Source organism: Anomaloglossus baeobatrachus, chromosome 2 (assembly GCF_048569485.1).
Source record: "Anomaloglossus baeobatrachus isolate aAnoBae1 chromosome 2, aAnoBae1.hap1, whole genome shotgun sequence".
NCBI classification, from domain to species: domain Eukaryota; kingdom Metazoa; phylum Chordata; class Amphibia; order Anura; family Aromobatidae; genus Anomaloglossus; species Anomaloglossus baeobatrachus.
Genome location: NC_134354.1, coordinates 344455364 through 344481449, shown reverse-complemented (window position 1 = coordinate 344481449; position 26086 = coordinate 344455364). Strand labels below are relative to the sequence as shown.

General features: G+C 43.4%; 3 non-coding genes across 3 annotated transcripts; all 3 read right to left on the bottom strand.

The window, feature by feature from the left end:
- Positions 1–666: 666 nt before the first annotated feature.
- TRNAI-AAU (transfer RNA isoleucine (anticodon AAU)) lies at positions 667–761 on the bottom strand. Its single transcript has 2 exons — positions 725–761; positions 667–702 (listed from the first exon to the last, which is right to left on the bottom strand). It is a non-coding gene; the product is annotated as a tRNA-Ile (tRNA).
- Positions 762–12980: 12219 nt separating this feature from the next.
- TRNAV-GAC (transfer RNA valine (anticodon GAC)) lies at positions 12981–13053 on the bottom strand. The gene has a single exon. It is a non-coding gene; the product is annotated as a tRNA-Val (tRNA).
- A 653-nt stretch (positions 13054–13706) lies between these two features.
- TRNAV-CAC (transfer RNA valine (anticodon CAC)) lies at positions 13707–13779 on the bottom strand. The gene has a single exon. It is a non-coding gene; the product is annotated as a tRNA-Val (tRNA).
- Positions 13780–26086: the final 12307 nt, after the last annotated feature.

Sequence of the window (26086 nt, the reverse complement as noted above, 5' to 3'; positions counted from 1 at the left end):
TCCTGCAAAGTAATGGCAATTAGAGACGAGTTTTGACTGCCAGGAAAAAAAAAATAATTCGTAGTTCTGTTGGTTATGGGAACCAAAACGTCCCGTCATTCAGCAACAAAGCCAAGAACTTTATGTATTGTAATTGCATAGGGTATTATTTCAACACCAAGAACAGATTTATTTCACTTGGGATTATACCCAGAACCTTCAGCGTGTTAAGCAGACGTGATGACCACTACACTTTGAAACCTGTGAAATTCTGCAAAGTAATGGAAATTAGAGACGAGTTTTGACCACCAGGGAAAAAAAAAAAATAATTCGTAGTTCTATTGGTAATGGAAGCCAAAACATCCCGTCATTCGGCAACAATGCCAAAAACTTCATATATTGTAGTTGGATAGGGTATTATTTCAACACCAAGAACAGATTGGTTTCACTGTGGATTGAATTAAGGAACTTCTGCGTGTTAAGCAGACATGATGATCACTACACTATGAAACCTGTGAAATCCTGCAAAGCAATGGCAATTGGAGACGAGTTTTGACCGCCAGGGGAAAAAAAAAATTCGTAGTTCTGTTGGTGATGGAAGCCAAAAGATCCTGTTATTCGACAACAAAGCCAAGAACTTCATATATTGCTGGTTGATAGGGTATTATTTCAACATTAAGACCAGATTGGTTTCACTGGGGATTGAACCCAGGACCTTCTGCATGTTAACTCAGGACCTTTTGCGTATTAAGCAGACGTGATGACCACTACACTTTGAAACCTGTGAAATCCTGCAAAGTAATGGCAATTAGAGACGAGTTTTGACCACCAGGGAAAAAAAATAATAATTCGTAGTTCTATTGGTGATGGAAGCCAAAACATCCCATCATTCGGCAACAATGCCAAGAACTTCATATATTGTAGTTGGATAGGGTATTATTTCAACACCAAGAACAGATTGGTTTCACTGGGGATTGAACCCAGGAACTTCTGCGTGTTAAGCAGACATGATGATCATTACACTATGAAACCTGTGAAATCCTGCAAAGCAATGGCAATTGGAGACGAGTTTTGACCGCCAGGGGAAAAAAAAATAATATGTAGTTCTGTTGATGATGGAAGCTAAAACATCTCATCATTCGGCAACAATGCCAAGAACTTCATATATTGTAGTTTGATAGGTTATTATTTCAACACCAAGAACAGATTGGTTTTACTGGGGATTGAACCCAGGACCTTCTGCATGTTAAGCAGACGTGATGACCACTACACTATGAAACCTGTGAAATCTTACAAAGCAATGGCAATTGGAGACGAGTTTTGACCGCCAGGGAAAAAAAAATAAATTCTTAGTTCTGTTGGTGATGGAAGCCAAAACATCCCATCATTCGGCAAGAAAGCCAAGAACTTCATATATTGTAGTTTGATAGGGTATTATTTCAACACCAAGAACAGATTGGTTTTACTGGGTTTTGAACCCAGGACCTTCTGCGCGTTATGGAGACGTGATGACCACTACACTATGAAACATGATGAAAAGTTACTGTGTATTGGCTAGCAGAGCAGAATTGTGACTGACGGGGCCTTTTTATTGCTGATGGAAAGTATTTTTGGTAATTAAACATTTACAATTTTTATTACATATTTTACCAGTTTTATTCCTACAAAGGGATATTGCTTAAATTGAAATTTACATTGAATGTGTTACTTTTTTCTACACAGGTTAGTCGTTTGCTTTTTTATTTATGGGAACTATATATTTTAAAACAAACAGGATTTTTATAATATGGGATTATGTTTTCTGCTAAAATGGTCAATAAAAAAGAAACCCAAAATCGTAGTTTTCTTTGTGATGGAAGCCAAAATGTATTGTCATTTGGCAACGAAACCAAGAATTTTTTGTATATTACTGGTTGATAGCAAATTACTTCAACAGCGAAAACAGCTTGTTTTTACTGGGGATTGAACCCAGGACCTTCTGTGTGTGAAGCAGACATGATTACCACTACACTATGAAACCTGCAAAATTCTGCAAAGTAATGGCACTTAGAGACGAGTTTTGACCACGAGGGGAAAAAAAAAATAATTCGTAGTTCTGTTGGTGATGGAAGCCAAAACAACCCATCATTCGGCAACAAAGCCAAGAACTTCATATATTGTAGTTTGATAGGGTATTATCTCAACACCAAGAACAGATTGGTTTTACTGGGTATTGAACCCAGGACCTTTTACATGTTAAGCAGACGTGATGACCACTACACTATGAAACCTGATGAAAAGTTGCTGTGTATTGGCTAGCAGAGCAGAATTGTCACTGACGGGGCCTTTTTATTGCTGATGGAAAGTATTTTTGGTAATGAAACATTTACAATTTTTATTACATATTTTACCAGTTTTATTCCTACAAAGGGATATTGCTTAAATTGAAGTTTACATTGAATGTGTTACTTTTTTCTACACAGTTTAGTCGTTTGCTTTTGTATTTATGGGAACTATATATTTTGAAACAAACAGGATTTTTATAATATGGGATTATGTTTTCTGCTAAAATGGTCAATAAAAAAGTAACTCAAATTCGTAGTTCTCTTTGTGATGGAAGCCAAAATGTATTGTCATTTGGCAACAAAACCAAGAATTTCATTTCTTACAGGTTGATAGGAAATTACTTCAACACCGAAAACAGGTTGGTTTCACTGGGGATTGAACCCAGAACTTACTGCATGTGAAGCAGACTTAATGACAACCACACTAGAAAACATATGAAATCCTGCACAGTAATGGCAATTTGAGACGAGTTTTGACTAGACTTGAGCGCGGTTCGTGGTTCGTGGTTCTCCAGTTCGCGGCTCGAGTGATTTTGGGGGCTGTCTTAGATCGATCTAGAACTCGAGCTTTTTGATAAAAGCTCGATAGTTCTAGATACGTTCGAGAACGGTTCTAGCAGCAAAAAAACCAGCTAATTCCTAGCTGGCTTTCCGCTGTAATAGTGTAAGTCACTCTGTGACTCACACTATTATGACATTTCAGTGTATAGTGTGCGGGAACAGCGCGTTCAGATCACTGCTAAATGGATAATGCCGATCGCCATTTTTTTTTTTTCCTTGTCTTCCTTCCCTAAGCGCGCGCGTGTAGTGGGGAGGGCCAGCATGTCAGCCAATCCCAGACACACACACAGCTAAGTGGACTTTTAGCCAGAGAAGCAACGGCATGTGTGATAGGATGTCCATGTCACATGTCCCTGCATTATAAAACCGGACATTTTCCTCCAGCACGCCATTATCTGCCTTCTGCGTCCTTGGTGTCAGACATCACTCTCGCAGCTCCTATCGCCGATACAGCTGTATACGCTCCATACACAGCGCTGGGCAGCATAGGGATAGCACTTTCTATCAGTCCTTTTAAGGGCTCATACCGGCAGGGTCAGAGCCATAGGTGACAGGTCCTGAAAACAGAGTTTAACAGCTACACAAGATGACAGCGTCTGTGTAGCTAAGGTCAGGGATTTCCTCGCTGCATTTCCCCATTAGGAGGGATAGAAAGGCTGGCTTCCTTTCCTCTACCCAGAGACCCACAACCCTGCCACTGTACCCTCCTGCCCTTTGCACACTCCAACTCATTGTTACTAAGCCATTATACTAGCAAACACTGATTGAACTTAGTGGCATCCTAAACGTGGCTATTGGACTTCTGTATAGTTCCAGTAGTGCACAGATATTTGCAGCACCTCTGCCTGCATTGCACACTCAAACTCATTGTTACTAATCCATTATACTAGCAAACACTGAGTGAACCTAGTGGCATCCTAAACGTGGCTATTGGATTTCTGTATAGTCCCACTAGTGCAAAGATATTTGCAGCACGTCGGCCTGCATTGCACACTCAAACTCATTGTTACTAAGCCATTATACTAGCAAATAATGAGTGAACTTAGTGGCATCCTAAACGTGGCTATTGGACTTCTGTATAGTCCCAGTAGTGCACAGATATTTGCAGCACCTCTGCCTGCATTGCACATTCAAACTCATTGTTACTAAGCCATTATACTAGCAAACACTGAGTGAACCTAGTGGCATCCTAAACGTGGCTATTGGACTTCTGTATAGTCCCAGTAGTGCACAGATATTTGCAGCACGTCTGCCTGCATTGCACACTCAAACTCATTGTTTCTAAGCCTTTATACTAGCAAACACTGAGTGAACCTAGTGGCATCCTAAACGTGGCTATTGGACTTCTGTATAGTCCCACTAGTGCAAAGATATTTGCAGCACGTCTGCCTGCATTGCACACTCAAACTCATTGTTACTAAGCCATTATACTAGCAAACACTGAGTGAACCTAGTGGCATCCTAAACGTGGCTATTGGACTTCTGTATAGTCCCACTAGTGCACAGATATTTGCAGCACGTCTGCCTGCATTGCACACTGAAACTCATTGTTACTAAGCCATTATACTAGCAAACTCTGAGTGAAACTAGTGGCATCCTAAACGTGGCTATTGGACTTCTGTATAGTCCCACTAGTGCAAAGATATTTGCAGCACGTCTGCCTGCATTGCACACTCAAACTCATTGTTACTAAGCCATTATACTAGCAAACAATGAGTGAACCTAGTGGCATCCTAAACGTGGCTATTGGACTTCTGTATAGTCCCACTAGTGTAAAGATATTTGCAGCACGTCTGCCTGCATTGCACACTCAAACTCATTTTTACTAAGCCATTATACTAGCAAACACTGAGTGAACCTAGTGGCATTCTAAACGTGGCTATTGGACTTCAGTATAGTCCCAGTAGTGCACAGATATTTGCAGCACGTCTGCCTGCATTGCACACTCAAACTCATTGTTACTAAGCCATTATACTAGCAATCACTGAGTGAACTTAGCGCCATCATAAAAGTGGCTTTTGGACTTCTGTATTGTCCCACTGGTGCAAAGATATTTGCAGCACGTCTGCCTGCATTGCACACTCAAACTCATTGTTACTAAGCCATTATACTAGCAAACACTGAGTGAACCTAGTGGCATCTTAAACGTGGCTATTGGACTTCTGTATAGTCTCACTAGTGCGAAGATATTTGCAGCACGTCTGCCTGCATTGCACACTCAAACTCATTCTTACTAAGCCATTATACTAGCAAACACTGAGTGAACCTAGTGGCATCCTAAACGTGGCTATTGGACTTCTGTATAGTCCCACTAGTGCAAAGATATTTGCAGCACGTCTGCCTGCATTGCACACTCAAACTCATTGTTACTTACTAAGACATTATAATACCAAAAATTGAGTAAACTTAGTGGCATACAAGAAGTGGCTGTTGTACTCAATTAGTGGCCCATTGGTGCAAATCTATGTGCAGCACCTGTGCAGGACACCCTCCTGCTCTGTTTTTAATAAGCTATAATGATAGCAAAATATACTGCCATTTAGTGGCATCATAGAACTGGATGTTGTATTCCATTATTGTCCCACTGGTGCCAAGCTATTTCTAGTACCTGTGCAGGACACCCTCCTGCCCTGTTTTTAATAAGCTATATTGATAGCAAAAAATACTGCCATTTAGTGGCATTATAGAACTGGATGTTGTATTCCATTATTGTCCCACTGGTGCCAAGCTATTTCTAGCACCTGTGCAGGACACCCTCATGCACATTTTGCTACGCTAATGTTATAGCAAACTCAGGGAATTCATTGCTGCATTTGATAATTCGGAGGGATAGAAAGTGAGGCTTTCTTTAGCTTTTCCTTCTGTTTATAGACAGCATCTCCAAGTCCACACCCGAAGAGCAATTTCTCCTCCACTTGTAAGTGTGGAGAGGCAGCTAGTGCGCATGCGTGTGCCGATTTACCCCAGCTGCAGCCTAACTACAGTGTTTCGCCTAGTGAGTATGCTCTGCCTGACTGTGCCATTCCTGACGCTAAGTCTTCATTTCGGGATACAGCGCATGCTCCCACACTTAGTGTGAAAAGCCTCTTTGCACAGGTACTTGCATTCCGTGCCGGGTCTAAGTCCTGTTTTGTGCCGAGACACCATGCTAAAGCTGATATTCTTTTTTCAGAGACTCTATTTCATGCAACTGACCATGCTCAGGCACTTACTGCATCAGAAACTAGGTCCGGTAATGAACTCTTTGGCCCTGCCCCTGATGTGGGGGGGCCCATATAGACCACAGGGCATCAGGTGTCCTGACGATGTGGCCAGGCCACTCCCAAATGGCTTGCAGAGGCCCGCCCCTATGCCTTGTCACCTCATTATTGATGGTCAGACGATGACTGGTGAGGTGTTTGTGTTGTGGCAGCCATGAGGTCATTATTGAAGTTGTGGTTCCAAATAGGACGCTAGTTATGCCACTCATGACGTGTCACTCTGCTTTTGTCTCCAGGAGGTGCATTGTGGTCCACCCTGGTTTGGGGCGGACCCAGGTTATAAAACGGACTGGAGCCAACAAGGAGGTGCGCAGTCTTCTATTATGCTCCGAAAGAGCACACCTCCATGTGTTGAACCCATTGCGGCTTTAGGCCAGAGGTAGGCAGGGATAGGGCGTCGATGCAGGCCGCCACCACAGTTGGTAACGCAGAACGGTTAAGACCAGCTCCTGTCCTTCAAGTCCTGCTTGTGCAGCCCAGTGGCATTAACAGGCCTGCTGCTGCTGATGCGCCTGCTGTCCACAGGTGTGGCCCCAATGCACACGGTCAGCGTACTCAATGGCCCCTGTGATGTAAACAGGGAGTTCCTGGGCTGGGTGGGCATGTGGACCCTGTGACGCTAACAGGGCTCCCAGTCTCAAGATCCGAGTGGCGTCTAACTCGGTTCAGGCAACTATTAGTTTCATAGCCACACAGATCTGTATCCTCCACCAAACCTTCCATTTGCCAACCTCTCCTTTTCCATCTGGGAGCACGGTGGACATTGACTGCTGATGGGGATATATACCTTTCTCTTTCTTTTCTTATTAATTTTCGTTATATACCGGTAACATAGTATATACCACCTTATCCAAATCTGCCAGTCCCACCGTAACAGATGGTGTTTCTTCATCAAATGTTACTTTTGCTTAACCACCAAACCCACTCACAAAAACTTTTTTCCCCTTTCCAACACACCTGTTCCCCTTTCCACCAGCATTTGTCCTTTTTCAACTCATTTGGTATATGACCAAAAGTGCAACTCTGCAGGGACACCGTACTCAATGCCATCTCAGCCCAGCAGCCAGCCCTCGGTCCCTCAGATGTGGACAAGTAAAAGCCCATTTCCTCCTATCCATGACAAAGCGTTGAGATTCACTCTGTGCAGCACTGGTGTTTACTGGAAAAGCAGATCGAAGAATCTGTACCACCTTCTGCAGATACTCCTGTATACGTGCGTCCCTTTCTATGGCTGATATTATTTCGCCAAATTTTGTCTTGTACCGGGGATCTAACAGTGTGGCAACCCAGTAGTTAGCATTACTTCGAATTCGTACAATCCGAGGGTCATGTTGTAGGTAGTGCAGCAAGAAGGCGCTCATGTGTCTTGTGCATCCAGGAGGACCAAGTCCTGGTTTATTGGTGGCAGAGAGGTGAGAATCGTGCCTCCTTCCTCTGCCCTCTCCCCCCAACCTCGCACAACCGAAATGTGAGCAAGCTCTCACTCATCTGCTGAGTCTTTCATGCCCATCGCAAGTTCGTCCTACATTTCTTCATGGGCTCCTGCACCTTCCTCAACAATTTTTGCTGATACTATGCGCCCTTGTTAATCCCTATCCCCCACCATGACTGCCGCCTAGGTGCCGCTCAACGTATGGACCTTGTACATCTTATTATGCCTTCTGCATATGACTCCTCCTGTACTTCCTCCCCTTCCTCTTGGACCAACACCTGACTCCGAATAATGCTTACAGTGTGCTCCATCTTGTAGATGACCAGAATTGTCACGCTGAGAATGGCATCGCTAGTGCTAAACATCTTCGTCGACATTTGTAAACTGTGTAGAAGGGTGCATAGGTCCTTGATCTCACACCACTCCAGCAGCGTGATCTGCACCACCTCTGGATCAAGTTAGCCCAGGGTATACATCATACCGTATTTCAGCAGGGCTCTGCGGTGCTTCCACAGACGCTGCAACATGAGCAGATTCCAATTCCTGCGTGTCGGAACATCGCATTTCCGGCGTTTAACCGCCAGACCCTAAGACTTCAGGAGCGATGAAAGTTGTTGAGCTGCTGGGTGCGAAGGATGAAAGTGAGCACATAGCAGCGTGCCCGCTGCACAAGGCCATGTAGGCCGGGATGGTATTTTAAAAATTGCTGGAGAATCAGATTCAACACGTGAGCCATACAAGGCACGTGTGTCACATTGCCCTGACGAAGGGCCGCAGACAGGTTTGCATCATTGCCGCACACGGCTGTTAAGTCACCAACGTAGTCCACTCAATCAATTTGTACTCCGGTCGCCAGGTGACAACGTGTTCCTTTCGTGCATAGTGCTGATGAGGGGAAAGGAGTCCATGCCTGCGGCGCAGGTGGACGCAGGTTATGGTCACCCACTGGGTTGCGTTACCTTGACAGATACAAAGCCACAGACTGAATGTAGGTGGTGGGTATCTCACAGATGAAGTACCATCATTCAGCTACAACCAATGGGAAGACACCACACCCTTTTTTAGGCCCCTACTGTCTGCAGACCACTGCCAGACAAAGCTATGAACCTTTTGTTACTATTACCCCCAGTTCAGTTTTATGAGTTTGTGTGCTTGTTACCTGACTACTTTTCCTGCTTGCTGTTTATGTACCTCGGTGGCCGATCCGCATTTCACCTCTGCTTGTTTTCTGATTAAATCCTGGCCATCCCATTCTGTTCCTCTTCCTCAATTAATGTTTTTGACCCTGCATGACTACTATTCTCTGGAACTGCAGCCTTCCACATGTATTGATCAACTTGGGCCCTTTGTAATTCCAAATCACTGTATAGGGGTTAAAGGGTTTCAGGGTTCTGGGTGTCCAGCTTGGTGAGTGGCTTGCCTCTAGCCTATCCTTTACAGCCCATCTGAGTGTGTCGATCCAGGCAGGCGTTACACCGTGCCCTCTGCAGAAGGCCATGTAGGCCGGGATAGTGTTTTAAAAATTGCTGGACAACCAGGTTCAACACGTGAGCCATACAAAGCACGTGTGCCACATTGCCCTGAAAAAGGGTCGCAGATTGGTTTGCATCATTGTCGCACCCGACCTTCCTTGGCTGCTGGTTGAGTGGAGACAACCATTGATGAAACTCGGTCTCACTCTCCAGAGCTAACCGTCCACAATTCCTCAGCGGTGTCTCACATTTCCCCTACATTTCAAAGTAAACATTTGACCGCCTGATGGCCTTGAGCTCTGCTGCCAGCATAGTAAGGAGGTGTCTGGGATTCCTTGGGCGCAGTTACAAGGAAGGGTGGACTGACCACACAGGGTTTGGGCCGAGGTGGAGGACCCACACGAGGTTGAGGAGGCAGAAGCAGTGGAGGAACTTGTACATACAGAGGAAGGATTGACACACAAGTCGTGGGGACGGCAAGACTTGTACAGCAAACCCTTCTCCATCTCTCACCATAGTTACCCAGTGCCCAGTCAGCAACATGTAACTCCCCTGTCCATGCTTACTGGTCCAAGTATCTGTGGTGAAATGCACCCTGTCACACACAGAGTTTCTCAAGGAATCGGTGAGGTTGTGTGCGATCTACTGTGGTAGCGCGGGCACGCCTTTCTTGGAGAAGGAGTGACGACTGGCCATCGGCTCTTGGGGCACTACAATGGGCATAAGGTCTCGAAAATCCTCGGTCTCAAAAGGGTGTAAAGGCAGCCTTTCTGTTGCCAACAAGTTGCAGATGATGAAACTCAACCTCTTAGGCATGTCATGCCCTTCGAAAATCATGTAAAACACAGCGAGGGGACTCCAACCACAGTCTCCCTCGTTTCCACTAATTGGGCCCCACACACCCCACTTGACTGGCATCACTTGATCCCCCTTTTCAAAATTAAAACGATGCTTTGCATGAAGCACTCTCAAAAATACGTGTGCCTTTCCCGTCCCCTGGATGACCCAGGGGAAGAAACGTCCTCTGAGAACCACGACTTGTTCATCTTGGTTCTTTTAGAAACACAGCGAGGGGACTCCAACCACAGTCTCACTCGTTGCCACTAATTGGGCCACACACACCCCACTTGACTGGCATCAGTTGACCCCCTTTTGAAAAAGAAAAAGATGCTTTGCATGAAGCACTCTCAAAAATACGCATGCCTTTCCCATCCCCTGGCTGACCCAGGGGAAGAAAAGTCCTCTGAGAGCCAAAACTTGTTCATCTTGGTTCTTTTAGAAAAACAGCGCGGGGACTCCAACCACAGTCGCCCTCGTTGCCACTAATTGGGCCACACACACCCCACTTGACTGGCATCAGTTGACCCCCCTTTTGAAAAAGAAAAAGATGCTTTGCATGAAGCACTCTCAAAAATACGCGTGCCTTTCCCATCCCCTGGCTAACCCAGGGGAAGAAAAGTCCTCTGAGAGCCATGACTTGTTCATCTTGGTTCTTTTAGAAACACAGCAAGGGCACGCCAACCACAGTCTCCCTCGTTGCCACTAATTGGGCCACACACACCCCACTTGACTGGCATCAGTTGACCCCCCTTTTGAAAAAGAAAAAGATGCTTTGCATGAAGCACTCTCAAAAATACGCGTGCCTTTCCCGTCCCCTGACTGACCCAGGGGAAGAAAAGTCCTCTGAGAGCCATGACTTGTTCATCTTGGTTCTTTTAGAAACACAGTGAGGGGACTCCAACCACAGTCTCCCTCGTTGCCACTAATTGGGCCACACACACCCCACTTGACTGGCATCAGTTGACCCCCCTTTTGAAAAAGAAAAAGATGCTTTGCATGAAGCACTCTCAAAAATACGTGTGCCTTTCCCATCCCCTGGATGACCCAGGGGAAGAAAAGTCCTCTGAGAACCACGACTTGTTCATCTTGGTTCTTTTAGAAACACAGCGAGGGGACTCCAACCACAGTCTCACTCGTTGCCACTAATTGGGCCACACACCCCACTTGACTGGCATCAGTTGACCCCCTTTTGAAAAAGAAAAAGATGCTTTGCATGAAGCACTCTCAAAAATACGCATGCCTTTCCCATCCCCTGGCTGACCCAGGGGAAGAAAAGTCCTCTGAGAGCCAAAACTTGTTCATCTTGGTTCTTTTAGAAACACAGCGAGGGGACTCCAACCACAGTCTCCCTTGTTGCCACTAATTGGGCCACACACACCCCACTTGACTGGCATCAGTTGACCCCGCTTTTGAAAAAGAAAAAGATGCTTTGCATGAAGCACTCTCAAAAATAAGCGTGCCTTTCCCATCCCCTGGCTAACCCAGGGGAAGAAAAGTCCTCTGAGAGCCATGACTTGTTCATCTTGGTTCTTTTAGAAACACAGCGAGGGGACGCCAACCACAGTCTCCCTCGTTGACACTAATTGGGCCACACACACCCCACTTGACTGGCATCAGTTGACCCCCCTTTTGAAAAAGAAAAAGATGCTTTGCATGAAGCACTCTCAAAAATAAGCGTGCCTTTCCCGTCCCTTGGGTGACCCAGGGGAAGAAAAGTCCTCTAAGAGCCATGTCCACATTGTCAGTGGACAGACACGTGTGCTTATCTGCCAGCAGACCTTCAGCAGCACTGAAGAAAGGTTCCGAGAGAACGCTGGCTGCAGGACACGACAAGATCCCCAAGGCGTACGTGGCAATCTCAGGCAATTTATCCAGATTGGAAGCCTAAAATGAGCAGGGCTCAAGTTGCACAGTAATGGCATCGATGTTTCCTTGCATATACTCATATATCTGTGTGTCCTCCTCTTTTTCCTTGTCCACCACTTTTGTTTTCGCATGAGTATATGTCCTTGTCACTTTCCCATGTGTTTGTTATGTGTTGTGAGTTGTTTGTCACCTTTTGGACACCATTGAGGGTGTTTTCTATGTGTTTTTATGTGTTTGTGAATGCCTGCCATTGTTTCCTATGCAGTTCGAGTTCGGTTCGTCGAACGTTCGACGAACCGAACTCGAACGGGAGCTCCATTCGGCGAACCGACCTCGAGCCGAACCACGACCGGTTCGCTCATCTCTAGTTTTGACCGCCAGGGGAAAAAAAAAAATAATTCGTAGTACTGTTGGTGATGGAAGACAAAACACCCCGTTATTCGTGAACAAAACCAAGAACTTTTTATATTGCAGGTTGATAGAGTATTACCTCAACACCAAGAACAGATAGGTTTCACTGGGGATTGAAGCAGGACCTTCTGCATGTAAAGCACACATGATAACCACTACACTATGAAACCTGACAAAAAATTATAGAGTATTGGCTATCGGAGCAAAATTGTGACTGACAGGGCCTTTTTATTGCTGAAGAAAAGTATTTTTGGTAATGAAAAATTTATAATTTTTATTCCATATTTTACCAGTTTTATTCCTACATAGGGATATTGCTTAAATTGAAGTTTACATTGAATGTGTTACTTTTTTCTACACAGTTTAGTCGTTTGCTTTTGTATTTATGGGAACTATATATTTTGAAACAAAAAGGATTTTTATAATATGGGATTATGTTTTCTGCTAAAATGGTCAATAAAAAAGAAACCCAAAATCGTAGTTCTCTTTGTGATGGAAGCCAAAATGTATTGTCATTAGGCAACGAAACCAAGAATTTTGTATATAAAAGATTGATAGCAAATTACTTCAACAGCAAAAACAGCTTGTTTTTACTGGGGACTGAACCCAGGACCTTCTGAGTGTGAAGCAGACGTGATGACTACTGCACTTTGAAGCATGTGAAATCCTGCAAAGTAATGGCAATTAGAGACGAGTTTTGACCACCAGGGGAAAAAAAAAATAATTCGTTGTTCTATTGGTGATGGAAGCCAAAACCTCACGTCATTCGGCAACTAAGCCAAGAACTTCATATATTGTAGTTCGATAGAGTATTATTTCAACTCTAAGAACAGATTGGTTTCACTGAGGATTGAACCCAGGACCTTCTGCGTGTCAAGCAAATGTGATGACCACTACACTTTGAAACCTGTGAAATCCTGCAAAGTAATGGCAATTAGAGACGAGTTTTGACCGCCAGGGGAAAAAAAAATAATTCGTAGTTCTGTTGGTTATGGAAACCAAAACATCCTGTTTTTCGGCAACAAAGCCAAGAACTTAATATATTGCAGGTTGATAGGGTATTATTTCAACACCAAGAACAGATTGCTTTTACTGGGGATAGAACCAGTGTTAAGCAGACGTGATGACTACTACACTATGAAATCTGACAGAATATTATAGAGTATTGGCTATCGGATCTGAATTGTAACTGATGGGGCCTTTTTATTGCTGAAGAAAAGTGTATTTGGTTAATGAAACATTTACAATTTTTATTACATATTTTACCAGTTTTATTCCTACAAAGGGATATTGCTTAAATTGAAGTTTACATTGAATGTGTTACTTTTTTCTACACAGTTTAGTCGTTTGCTTTTGTATTTATGGGAACTATATATTTTTAAACAAACAGGATTTTTATAATATGGGATTATGTTTTCTGCTAAAATGGACAATAAAAAAGAAACCCAAAATAGTAGTCCTCTTTGTGATGGAAGCCAAAATGTATTGTCATTTGGCAACGAAACCAAGAATTTTATATATTACAGGTTGATAGCAAATTACTTCAACAGCGAAAACAGATTGGTTTCACTGGGGATTGAACCCAGGACCTTCTGCGTGTGAAGCAGACGTGATGACCACTACACTATGAAACCTGTGAAATCCTGCAAAGCAATGGCAATTGAAAACGAGTTTTGACCGCCAGGGGAAAAAAATTATTAGTTCTGTTGGTGATGGAAGCCAAAACATCCCATCATTCGGCAACAAAGTCAAGAACTTCATATAGTGTAGTTTGATAGGGTATTATTTCAACACCAAGAACAGATTGCTTTTACTGGGGATTGAACCAGTGTTAAGCAGATGTGATGACTACTACACTATGAAACCTTCTGGAAAGTTACTGTGTATTGGCAAGCAGAGCAGAATTGTAACTGATGGGGCCTTTTTATTGCTGAAGAAAAGTGTTTTTGGTAATGAAACATTTACAATTTTTATTACATATTTTACCAGTTTTATTCCTACAAAGGGATATTGCTTAAATTGAAGTTTACATTGAATGTGTTACTTTTTTCTACACAGTTTAATCGTTTGCTTTTGTATTTATGGGAACTATAAATTTTGAAACAAACAGGATTGTTATAATATGGGATTATGTTTTCTGCTAAAATGTTCAATAAAAAAGAAACGCAAAATCGTAGTTCTCCTTGTGATAGAAGCCAAAATGTATTGTCATTTGGCAACGAAACCAAGAATTTCATACTTTACAGGTTGATAGGAAATTATTTCAACACCGAAAACAGATTGGTTTCACTGGGTATTGAACCCAGAATGTTCTGCATATGAAGCAGGCTTGATGACCACCACACTTTGAAACCTGTGATTCCTGCAAAGTAATGGCAATTAGAGACGAAATTTGACTGCCAGGAAAAAAAATAATTCGTAGTTCTGTTGGTGATGGAAGCCAAAACATCCCATCATTCTGCAACAAAGCCAAGAACTTCATATATTGTAGTTTGATAGGGTATTATTTCAACAACAAGAACAGACTGGTTTTACTGGGGATTAAACCCAGAACCTTCTACGTGTTAAGCAGACATGATGACCACTACACTATGAATCCTGATGAAAGGTTACTGTGTATTGGCTAGCAGAGCAGAATTGTGACTGACAGGGCCTTTTTATTGCTGAAGGAAAGTATTTTTGGTAATGAAACATTTCCAATTTTTATTACATATTTTACGAGTTTTATTCCTACAAAGGGATATTGCTTAAATTGAACTTTACATTGAATGTGTTACTTTTTTCTACACAGTTTAGTCGTTTGCTTTTGTATTTATGGGAACTATATATTTTAAAACAAACAGGTTTTTTTATAATATGGGATTATGTTTTCTGCTAAAATGTTCAATAAAAAAGAAACCCAAAATCGTAGTTCTTGTGATAGAAGCCAAAATGTATTGTCATTTGGCAACGAAACCAAGAATTTCATACTTTACAGATTGATAGGAAATTACTTCAACACCGAAAACAGCTTGGTTTAACTGGGTATTGAATCCAGAACGTTCTGCATATGAAGTAGACTTGATGACCACCACAATTTAAAACTTGTGAAATTCTGCAAAGTAATGGCAATTAGAGACGAGTTTTGACTGCCAGGAAAAAAAAAAAATTCGTAGTTCTGTTGGTTATGGAAGCTAAAACATCCCGTCATTCGGCAACAAAGCCAAGAACTTCATGTATTGTAGTTGGATAAGGTATTATTTCAACACCAAGAACAGACTGGTTTTACTGGGGATTAAACCCAGGACTTTCTGCGTGTTAAGCAGACGTGATGACCACTACACTATGAATCTTAATGAAAAGTTACTGTGTATTGGCTAGCAGAGCAGAATTGTGACTGACGGGGCCTTTTTATTGCTGAAGGAAAGTATTTTTGGTAATGAAACATTTACAATTTTTATTACATATTTTACCAGTTTTATTCCTACAAAGGGATATTGCTTAAATTGAAGTTTACATTGAATGTGTTACTTTTTTCTACACAGTTTAATCGTTTGCTTTTGTATTTATGGGAACTATAAATTTTGAAACAAACAGGATTGTTATAATATGGGATTATGTTTTCTGCTAAAATGTTCAATAAAAAAGAAACCCAAAATCGTAGTTCTCCTTGTGATAGAAGCCAAAATGTATTGTCATTTGGCAACGAAACCAAGAATTTCATACTTTACAGGTTCATAGGAAATTACTTGAACACCGAAAACAGATTGGTTTCACTGGGTATTAAACCCAGAACGTTCTGCATATGAAGCAGACTTGATGACCACCACACTTTAAAACCTGTGATTCCTGCAAAGTAATGGCAATTAGAGACGAAATTTGACTGCCAGGAAAAAAAAAAAAATTCGTAGTTCTGTTGGTTATGGAAGCTAAAACATCCCGTCATTCGGCAACAAAGCCAAGAACTTCATGTATTGCAGTTGGATAGGGTATTATTTTAACACCAAGAACAGACTGGTTTTACTGGGGATTAGAGTTGAGCGCGGTTCGTGGTTCGTGGTTCTCCAGTTCGCGGCTCGAGTGATTTTGGGGCATGTTCTAGATCGAACTAGAACTCGAGCTTTTTGCAAAAGCTCGATAGTTCTAGAAACGTTCGAGAACGGTTCTAGCAGCCAAAAAACAGCTAAATCCTAGCTTGGTTTCTGCTGTAATAGTGTAAGTCACTCTGTGAATCAAACTATTATCACATTTCAGTGTATAGTGTGCGTGAACAGCGCCTTCAGATCACTGCTGTTTCTATAATGGCGATCGCCATTTTTTTTTTTTTTTTTCTTGTCTTCCTTCCCTAAGCGCGCGCGTCTTGTGGGGCGGGCCAGCATGTCAGCCAATCACAGACACACACACACCTAAGTGGACTTTGAGCCAGAGAAGCAACGGCATGTGTGATAGGATCTGCATGTCACATGTCCCTGCATTATAAAACCGGACATTTTCTTCACGAACGCCATTATCTGCCTTCTGCGTCTTTGGTGTCAGACATCAGTGTCGCAGCTCCGTCCTCCTGAGTCCTATAGCCGATACAGCTGTATGCGCTGCATACACAGCGTTAGACAGCTTAGGGAGAGCACATTCTAGCAGTCCTTTTAAGGGCTCAAAGCGGCAGGGTCAGAGAGCCATAAGTGACAGGTCCTGCAAACAGCAACAGCGTCTGTGTAGCCCAGGTCAGGGATTTCCTCCCTGCATTTCACCATTAGGAGGGAATAGAAAGGCAGGCTTCCATTCCTCTACCCAGAGCACCACAATCCTGCCACTGTACCCTCTTGTCCTCTGCACACTCCAACTCATTCTAAGTAAGCCATTATACTAGCAAACACTCAGTGTACCTAGTGGCATCCTAAACGTGGCTATTGGACTTTGCTATAGTCCCACAAGTGCAAAGACATTAGCAGAGCACATCTGCCTGCATTGCACACTCCAAGTTTTTTAAACTAAGCAATTTTACTAGCAAACACTCAGTGTACCTAGTGGCATCCTATACGTGGCTATTGGACTTTGCTATAGTCCCACTAGTGCAAAGACATTTGCAGAGCACGTCTGCCTGCATTGCACACTACAACTTTTTTAAACTATGCAATTTTACTAGCAAACACTCAGTGTACCTAGTGGCATCCTATACGTGGCTATTGGACTTTGCTATAGTCCCACTAGTGCAAAGACATTTGCAGAGCACGTCTGCCTGCATTGCACACTACAACTTTTTTAAACTAAGCAATTTTACTAGCAAACACTCAGTGTACCTAGTGGCATCCTATACGTGGCTATTGGACTTTGCTATAGTCCCACTAGTGCCAAGACATTTGCAGAGCGCATCTGCCTGCGTTGCACACTCCAACTAATTATAACGAAGCCATTATACTAGCAAACACTCAGTGTACCTAGTGGCATCCTATACGTGGCTATTGGACTTTGCTATAGTCCCACTAGTGCAAAGACATTAGCAGAGCACATCTGCCTGCATTGCACACTCCAAGTTTTTTAAACTAAGCAATTTTACTAGCAAACACTCAGTGTACCTAGTGGCATCCTATACGTGGCTATTGGACTTTGCTATAGTCCTACTAGTGCAAAGACATTTGCAGAGCACGTCTGCCTGCATTGCACACTACAACTTTTTTAAACTAAGCAATTTTACTAGCAAACACTCAGTGTACCTAGTGGCATCCTATACGTGGCTATTGGACTTTGCTATAGTCCCACTAGTGCAAAGACATTTGCAGAGCACGTCTGCCTGCATTGCACACTACAACTTTTTTAAACTAATCAATTTTACTAGCAAACACTCAGTGTACCTAGTGGCATCCTAAACGTGGCTATTGGACTTTGCTATAGTCCCACTAGTGCAAAGACATTAGCAGAGCACATATGCCTGCATTGCACACTCCAAGTTTTTTAAACTAAGCAATTTTACTAGCAAACACTCAGTGTACCTAGTGGCATCCTATACGTGGCTATTGGACTTTGCTATAGTCCCACTAGTGCAAAGACATTTGCAGAGCACGTCTGCCTGCATTGCACACTACAACTTTTTTAAACTAAGCAATTTTACTAGCAAACACTCAGTGTACCTAGTGGCATCCTATACGTGGCTATTGGACTTTGCTATAGTCCCACCAGTGCAAAGACATTTGCAGAGCACGTCTGCCTGCATTGCACACTACAACTTTTTTAAACTAAGCAATTTTACTAGCAAACACTCAGTGTACCTAGTGGCATCCTATACGTGGCTATTGGACGTTGCTATAGTCCCACTAGTGCCAAGACATTTGCATAGCGCATCTGCCTGCGTTGCACACTCCAACTAATTATAACGAAGCCATTATACTAGCAAACACTCAGTGTACCTAGTGGCATCCTATACGTGGCTATTGGACTTTTGTCAATTCACAGTATTGGAACGTTATTTGCATGACATCTGCCTGCATTGCACACTCTAACTTTTTTAAACTCAGCCATTATACTAGCAAACACTCACTGTACCTAGTTGTATCCTAAACGTGGCTATTGTACTTTTGTCAATTCACAGTATTGGAACGTTATTTGCAGGACATCTGCCTGCATTGCACACTCAAACTTTTTTAAACTCAGCCATTATACTAGCAAACACTCACTGTACCTAGTTGTATCCTAAACGTGGCTATTGTACTTTTGTCAATTCACAGTATTGGAACGTTATTTGCAGGACATCTGCCTGCCTTGCACACTCAAACTTTTTTAAACTCAGCCATTATACTAGCAAACACTCACTGTACCTAGTTGTATCCTAAACGTGGCTATTGTACTTTTGTCAATTCACAGTATTGGAACGTTATTTGCAGGACATCTGCCTGCATTGCACACTCAAACTTTTTTAAACTCAGCCATTATACTAGCAAACACTCACTGTACCTAGTTGTATCCTAAACGTGGCTATTGTACTTTTGTCAATTCACAGTATTGGAACGTTATTTGCAGGACATCTGCCTGCCTTGCACACTCAAACTTTTTTAAACTCAGCCATTATACTAGCAAACACTCACTGTACCTAGTTGTATCCTAAACGTGGCTATTGTACTTTTGTCAATTCGCAGTATTGGAACGTTATTTGCAGGACATCTGCCTGCATTGCACACTCAAACTTTTTTAAACTCAGCCATTATACTAGCAAACACTCACTGTACCTAGTTGTATCCTAAACGTGGCTATTGTACTTTTGTCAATTCACAGTATTGGAACGTTATTTGCAGGACATCTGCCTGCCTTGCACACTCAAACTTTTTTAAACTCAGCCATTATACTAGCAAACACTCACTGTACCTAGTTGTATCCTAAACGTGGCTATTGTACTTTTGTCAATTCACAGTATTGGAACGTTATTTGCAGCACGTCTGCCTGCATTGCACACTCAAACTTTTTTAAACTCAGCCATTATACTAGCAAACACTCACTGTACCTAGTTGTATCCTAAACGTGGCTATTGTACTTTTGTCAATTCACAGTATTGGAACGTTATTTGCAGCACGTCTGCCTGCATTGCACACTCAAACTTTTTTAAACTCAGCCATTATACTAGCAAACACTCACTGTACCTAGTTGTATCGTAAACGTGGCTATTGTACTTTTGTCAATTCACAGTATTGGAACGTTATTTGCAGGACATCTGCCTGCCTTGCACACTCAAACTTTTTTAAACTCAGCCATTATACTAGCAAACACTCACTGTACCTAGTTGTATCCTAAACGTGGCTATTGTACTTTTGTCAATTCACAGTATTGGAACGTTATTTGCAGGACGTCTGCCTGCATTGCACACTCAAACTTTTTTAAACTCAGCCATTATACTAGCAAACACTCACTGTACCTAGTTGTATCCTAAACGTGGCTATTGTACTTTTGTCAATTCACAGTATTGGAACGTTATTTGCAGCACGTCTGCCTGCATTGCACACTCAAACTTTTTTAAACTCAGCCATTATACTAGCAAACACTCACTGTACCTAGTTGTATCCTAAACGTGGCTATTGTACTTTTGTCAATTCACAGTATTGGAACGTTATTTGCAGGACATCTGCCTGCCTTGCACACTCAAACTTTTTTAAACTCAGCCATTATACTAGCAAACACTCACTGTACCTAGTTGTATCCTAAACGTGGCTATTGTACTTTTGTCAATTCACAGTATTGGAACGTTATTTGCAGGACATCTGCCTGCATTGCACACTCAAACTTTTTTAAACTCAGCCATTATACTAGCAAACACTCACTGTACCTAGTTGTATCCTAAACGTGGCTATTGTACTTTTGTCAATTCACAGTATTGGAACGTTATTTGCAGGACATCTGCCTGCCTTGCACACTCAAACTTTTTTAAACTCAGCCATTATACTAGCAAACACTCACTCTACCTAGTTGTATCCTAAACGTGGCTATTGTACTTTTGTCAATTCACAGTATTGGAACGTTATTTGCAGGACATCTGCCTGCATTGCACACTCAAACTTTTTTAAACTCAGCCATTATACTAGCAAACACTCACTGTACCTAGTTGTATCCTAAACGTGGCTATTGTACTTTTGTCAATTCACAGTATTGGAATGTTATTTGCAGGACATCTGCCTGCCTTGCACACTCAAACTTTTTTAAACTCAGCCATTATACTAGCAAACACTCACTGTACCTAGTTGTATCCTAAACGTGGCTATTGTACTTTTGTCAATTCACAGTATTGGAACGTTATTTGCAGGACGTCTGCCTGCATTGCACACTCAAACTTTTTTAAACTCAGCCATTATACTAGCAAACACTCACTGTACCTAGTTGTATCCTAAACGTGGCTATTGTACTTTTGTCAATTCACAGTATTGGAACGTTATTAGCAGCACGTCTGCCTGCATTGCACACTCAAACTTTTTTAAACTCAGCCATTATACTAGCAAACACTCACTGTACCTAGTTGTATCCTAAACGTGGCTATTGTACTTTTGTCAATTCACAGTATTGGAACGTTATTTGCAGGACGTCTGCCTGCATTGCACACTCAAACTTTTTTAAACTCAGCCATTATACTAGCAAACACTCACTGTACCTAGTTGTATCCTAAACGTGGCTATTGTACTTTTGTCAATTCACAGTATTGGAACGTTATTTGCAGCACGTCTGCCTGCATTGCACACTCAAACTTTTTTAAACTCAGCCATTATACTAGCAAACACTCACTGTACCTAGTTGTATCCTAAACGTGGCTATTGTACTTTTGTCAATTCACAGTATTGGAACGTTATTTGCAGGACATCTGCCTGCATTGCACACTCAAACTTTTTTAAACTCAGCCATTATACTAGCAAACACTCACTGTACCTAGTTGTATCCTAAACGTGGCTATTGTACTTTTGTCAATTCACACTACTGCAAATCTATGTGCAGCACCTCTGCATGACAACCTCGTGCTCTGTTTTTAATAAGCTATAATGATAGCACAAAATACTGCCATTTTGTGGCATCATAGAACTGGCTGTTGTATTCCATTAGTGCCCCACTGGTGACAAGCTATTTCTAGCACCTCTACATCACACCCTCATGCACATTTTGCTACGCTAATGTTATAGCAAACTCATGGAATTCATTGCTGCATTTCATAATTCGGAGGGATAGAAAGTCAGGCTTCCTTTAGCTTTTCCTTCTGTTCATAGACAGCATCTCCAAGACAAATTTCCCCTCCACGTCTAAGTGTGGAGAGGCAGCTAGTGCGCATGCGTGTGCCGATGTACCCCAGCTGCAGCATAATTACAGTGTTTCGCCTAGTGAGTATGCTCAGCCTGACTGTGCCATTCCTGACGCTAAGTTTTCATTTCGGGATACAGCGCATGCTCCCACACTAAGTGTGAAAAGCCTCTTTGCACAGGTGCTTGCATTCCGTGCCGGGTATAAGTCCTGTTTTGGGCATAGACACCATGCTAAAGCTGATAGTCTTTTTTCAGAGACTGTATTTCATGCTACTGAGCATGCTCAGGCACTTCCTGCATCAGAGACTAGGTCCGGTAATGAACTCTTTGGCCCTGGCCCTGATGTGGGGGTCCCATATAGACCACAGGGCATCAGGTGTCCTCCCAAATGGCTTGCAGAGGCCCACACCTATGACTTGTCACCGCATTATTGATGCTCAGACGATGACTGGTGAGGTGTTTGGGTCATGGCAGCCATGAGGTCATCATTGAAGTTGCGTTTCCAAATAGGACGCTAGTTATGCCACTCATGACGTGTCACTCTACTTTTGTCTCCAGGAGGTGCATTGTGGTTCACCCTGGTTTGGGGCGGACCCAGGTTATAAAAGGGGCTGGAGCCAACAAGGAGGTGCGCAGTCTTCTATTATGCTCCGAAAGAGCACACCTCCATGTGTTGAACCCATTGCGGCTTTAGGCCAGAGGTAGGCAGGGATCGGGTGGTGGATGCAGGCCACCACCACAGTTGGTAACGCAGAACGGTTAAGACCAGCTCCTGTCCTAACAGTCCTGCTTGTGCAGCCCAGTGGCATTAACAGGCCTGCTGCTGCTGATGCGCCTGCTGTCCACAGGTGTGGCCACTACGCACACGGTCAGCGTACTCAATGGCCCCTGTGTTGTTAACAGGGAGTTCCTGGGCTGGGTGGGCATGTGGACCCTGTGACGCTAACAGGGCTCACAGTCTCCAGATCCGAATGGCGTCTAACTCGGTTCAGGCTACTATTAGTTTCATAGCCACACAGCTCTGTATCCTCCACCAAACCTTCAAGTTGCCAACCTCTCCTTTTCCAACTGGGAGCACGGTGGACACTGACTGCTGATGGGGATATATACCTTTCTCTTTCTTTTCTTATTAATTTTCGTTATATAGCGGTCACAGATTATATACCACTTTATCCAAATCTGCCAGTCCCACTGTAACAGATGTTGTTTCTTCAGCAAATGTTACAGTTGCTTAACCACCAAATCCACGGACCAAAACTTTTTTCCCCTTTCCAACACACCTGTTCCCCTTTCCAACAGCATCTGTCCTTTTTCAACTCATTTTGGGATATGACCAAAAGTGCAACTGTGCAGGGACACCGTACTCAACGCCATCTCAGCACAGCAGCCATCCCTCGGTCCCTCCGATGTGGACAAGTAAAAGACCATTTCCTCCTATCCATGACAAAGCGTTGAGATTCACTCTGTGCAGCACTGGTGTTTAGTGGACAAGTAGATCTAAGATTGCGTACCACATTCTGCAGATACTCCTGTATACGTGCGTCTATTTCTATGGCAGGAATTAGTTCGCCAAATTTTGTCTTGTACCGGGGATCTAACAGTGTGGCAACCCAGTATTCAGGATTAGTTCAAATTCATACAATCCGAGGGTCATGTAGGTAGTGCAGCAAGAAGGCGCTCATGTGTCTTGTGCATCCAGGAGGACCAAGTCCTTGGTGTGTTGGTGGCAGAGAGGTGAGAATCGTGCATCCTTCCTCTGCCCTCTCCCCCCAACCTCGCACAACCGAAATGTGAGCAAGCTCTCACTCATCTGCTGAGTCTTCCATGCCCATCGCCAGTTCGTCCTCCATTTCTTCATGGGCTCCTGCACTTTCATCAACACTTTTTGCTGATACTATGCGCCCTTGTTAATCCCTCTCCCTCACCATGACTGCCGCATAGGTGCCGCTGACCATCTGGACCTCGTAGATCTTGTTATCCCTTCCGCATATGACTCCTCCTGTACTTCCTCCCCTTCCTCTTGTCCCAACACCTGACTCCGAATAATAATTACAGTGTGCTCCATCATGTAGATGACCAGAATTGTCACGCTGAGAATGACATTGCCAGTGCTAAACATCTTCGTCGACATTTCAAAACTGTGTAGCAGGGTGCATAGGTCCTTGATCTGACACCACTCCAGCAGCGTGATCTGCACCACCTCTGGATCAAGTTATCCCAGGCTATATGTCTTACCGTATTTCAGCAGGGCTCTGCGGTGCTGCCACACACGCTGCAACATGTGCAGATTCCAATTCCTGCGTGTCGAAACATCGCATTTACGGCGTTTAACTGCCAGACCCTAAGACTTCCGGAGTGATGAAAGTTGTTGAGCTGCTGTGTGCGCACGATGGAAGTGAGCACATAGCGAGCGTGCCCACTGCACAAGGCCATGTAGGCCGTGATGGTGTTTTAAAAATTGCTGGCGAATTCGGTTCAACACGTGAGCCCTAAAAGGCACGTGTGTCACATTGCCCTGAGGATGGCCCGCAGCCAGGTTTGCATCATTGCCGCACACGGCTGTTAAGTCACCAACGGAGTCCGCTCCGTCAATTTGTACTCCGGTCGCCAGGTGACAACGTGTTCCTTTCATGAATAGTGCTGATGATTAGAGTTGAGCGCGGTTCGTGGTTCGTGGTTCTCCAGTTCGCGGCTCGAGTGATTTTGGGGCATGTTCTAGATCGAACTAGAACTCGAGCTTTTTGCAAAAGCTCGGTAGTTCTAGAAACGTTCGAGAACGGTTCTAGCAGCCAAAAAACAGCTAAATCATAGCTTGGTTTCTGCTGTAATAGTGTAAGTCACTCTGTGAATCAAACTATTATCACATTTCAGTGTATAGTGTGCGTGAACAGCGCCTTCAGATCACTGCTGTTTCTATAATGGCGATCGCCATTTTTTTTTTTTTTTTTTCTTGTCTTCCTTCCCTAAGCGCGCGCGTCTTGTGGGGCGGGCCAGCATGTCAGCCAATCCCAGACACACACACAGCTAAGTGGACTTTGAGCCAGAGAAGCAACGGCATGTGTGATAGGATCTGCATGTCACATGTCCCTGCATTATAAAACCGGACATTTTCTTCACGGACGCCATTATCTGCCTTCTGCGTCTTTGGTGTCAGACATCACTGTCGCAGCTCCGTCTTCCTGAGTCCTATAGCCGATACAGCTGTATGCGCTGCATACACAGCGTTAGACAGCTTAGGGAGAGCACTTTATAGCAGTCCTTTTAAGGGCTCCAACCGGCAGGGTCAGAGAGCCATAGGTGACAGGTCCTGCAAACAGCAACAGCGTCTGTGTAGCCCAGGTCAGGGATTTCCTACCTGCATTTCACCATTAGGAGGGAATAGAAAGGCAGGCTTCCATTCCTCTACCCAGAGCACCACAATCCTGCCACTGTACCCTCTTGTCCTCTGCACACTCCAACTGATAACTAAGCCATTATACTAGCAAACACTCAGTGTACCTAGTGGCATCCTATACGTGGCTATTGGACTTTGCTATAGTCCCACTAGTGCAAAGACATTTGCAGAGCGCGTCTGCCTGCATTGCACACTACAACTCATTCTAACCAAGCCATTATACTAGCAAACACTCAGTGTACCTAGTGGCATCCTATACGTGGCTATTGGACTTTGCTATAGTCCCACTAGTGCAAAGACATTTGCAGAGCGCGTCTGCCTGCATTGCACACTACAACTCATTCTAACCAAGCCATTATACTAGCAAACACTCAGTGTACCTAGTGGCATCCTATACGTGGCTATTGGACTTTGCTATAGTCCCACTAGTGCAAAGACATTTGCAGAGCGCGTCTGCCTGCATTGCACACTCCAACTCATTAAAACCAAGCCATTATACTAGCAAACACTCAGTGTACCTAGTGGCATCCTATACGTGGCTATTGGACTTTGCTATAGTCCCACTAGTGCAAAGACATTTGCATAGCGCGTCTGCCGGCATTGCACACTCAAACTCATTTTAACTAAGCCATTATACTAGCAAACACTCAGTGTACCTAGTGGCATCCTATACGTGGCTATTGGACTTTGCTATAGTCCCACTAGTGCAAAGACATTAGCAGAGCACATCTGCCTGCATTGCACACTACAACTCATTCTAACCAAGCCATTATACTAGCAAACACTCAGTGTACCTAGTGGCATCCTATA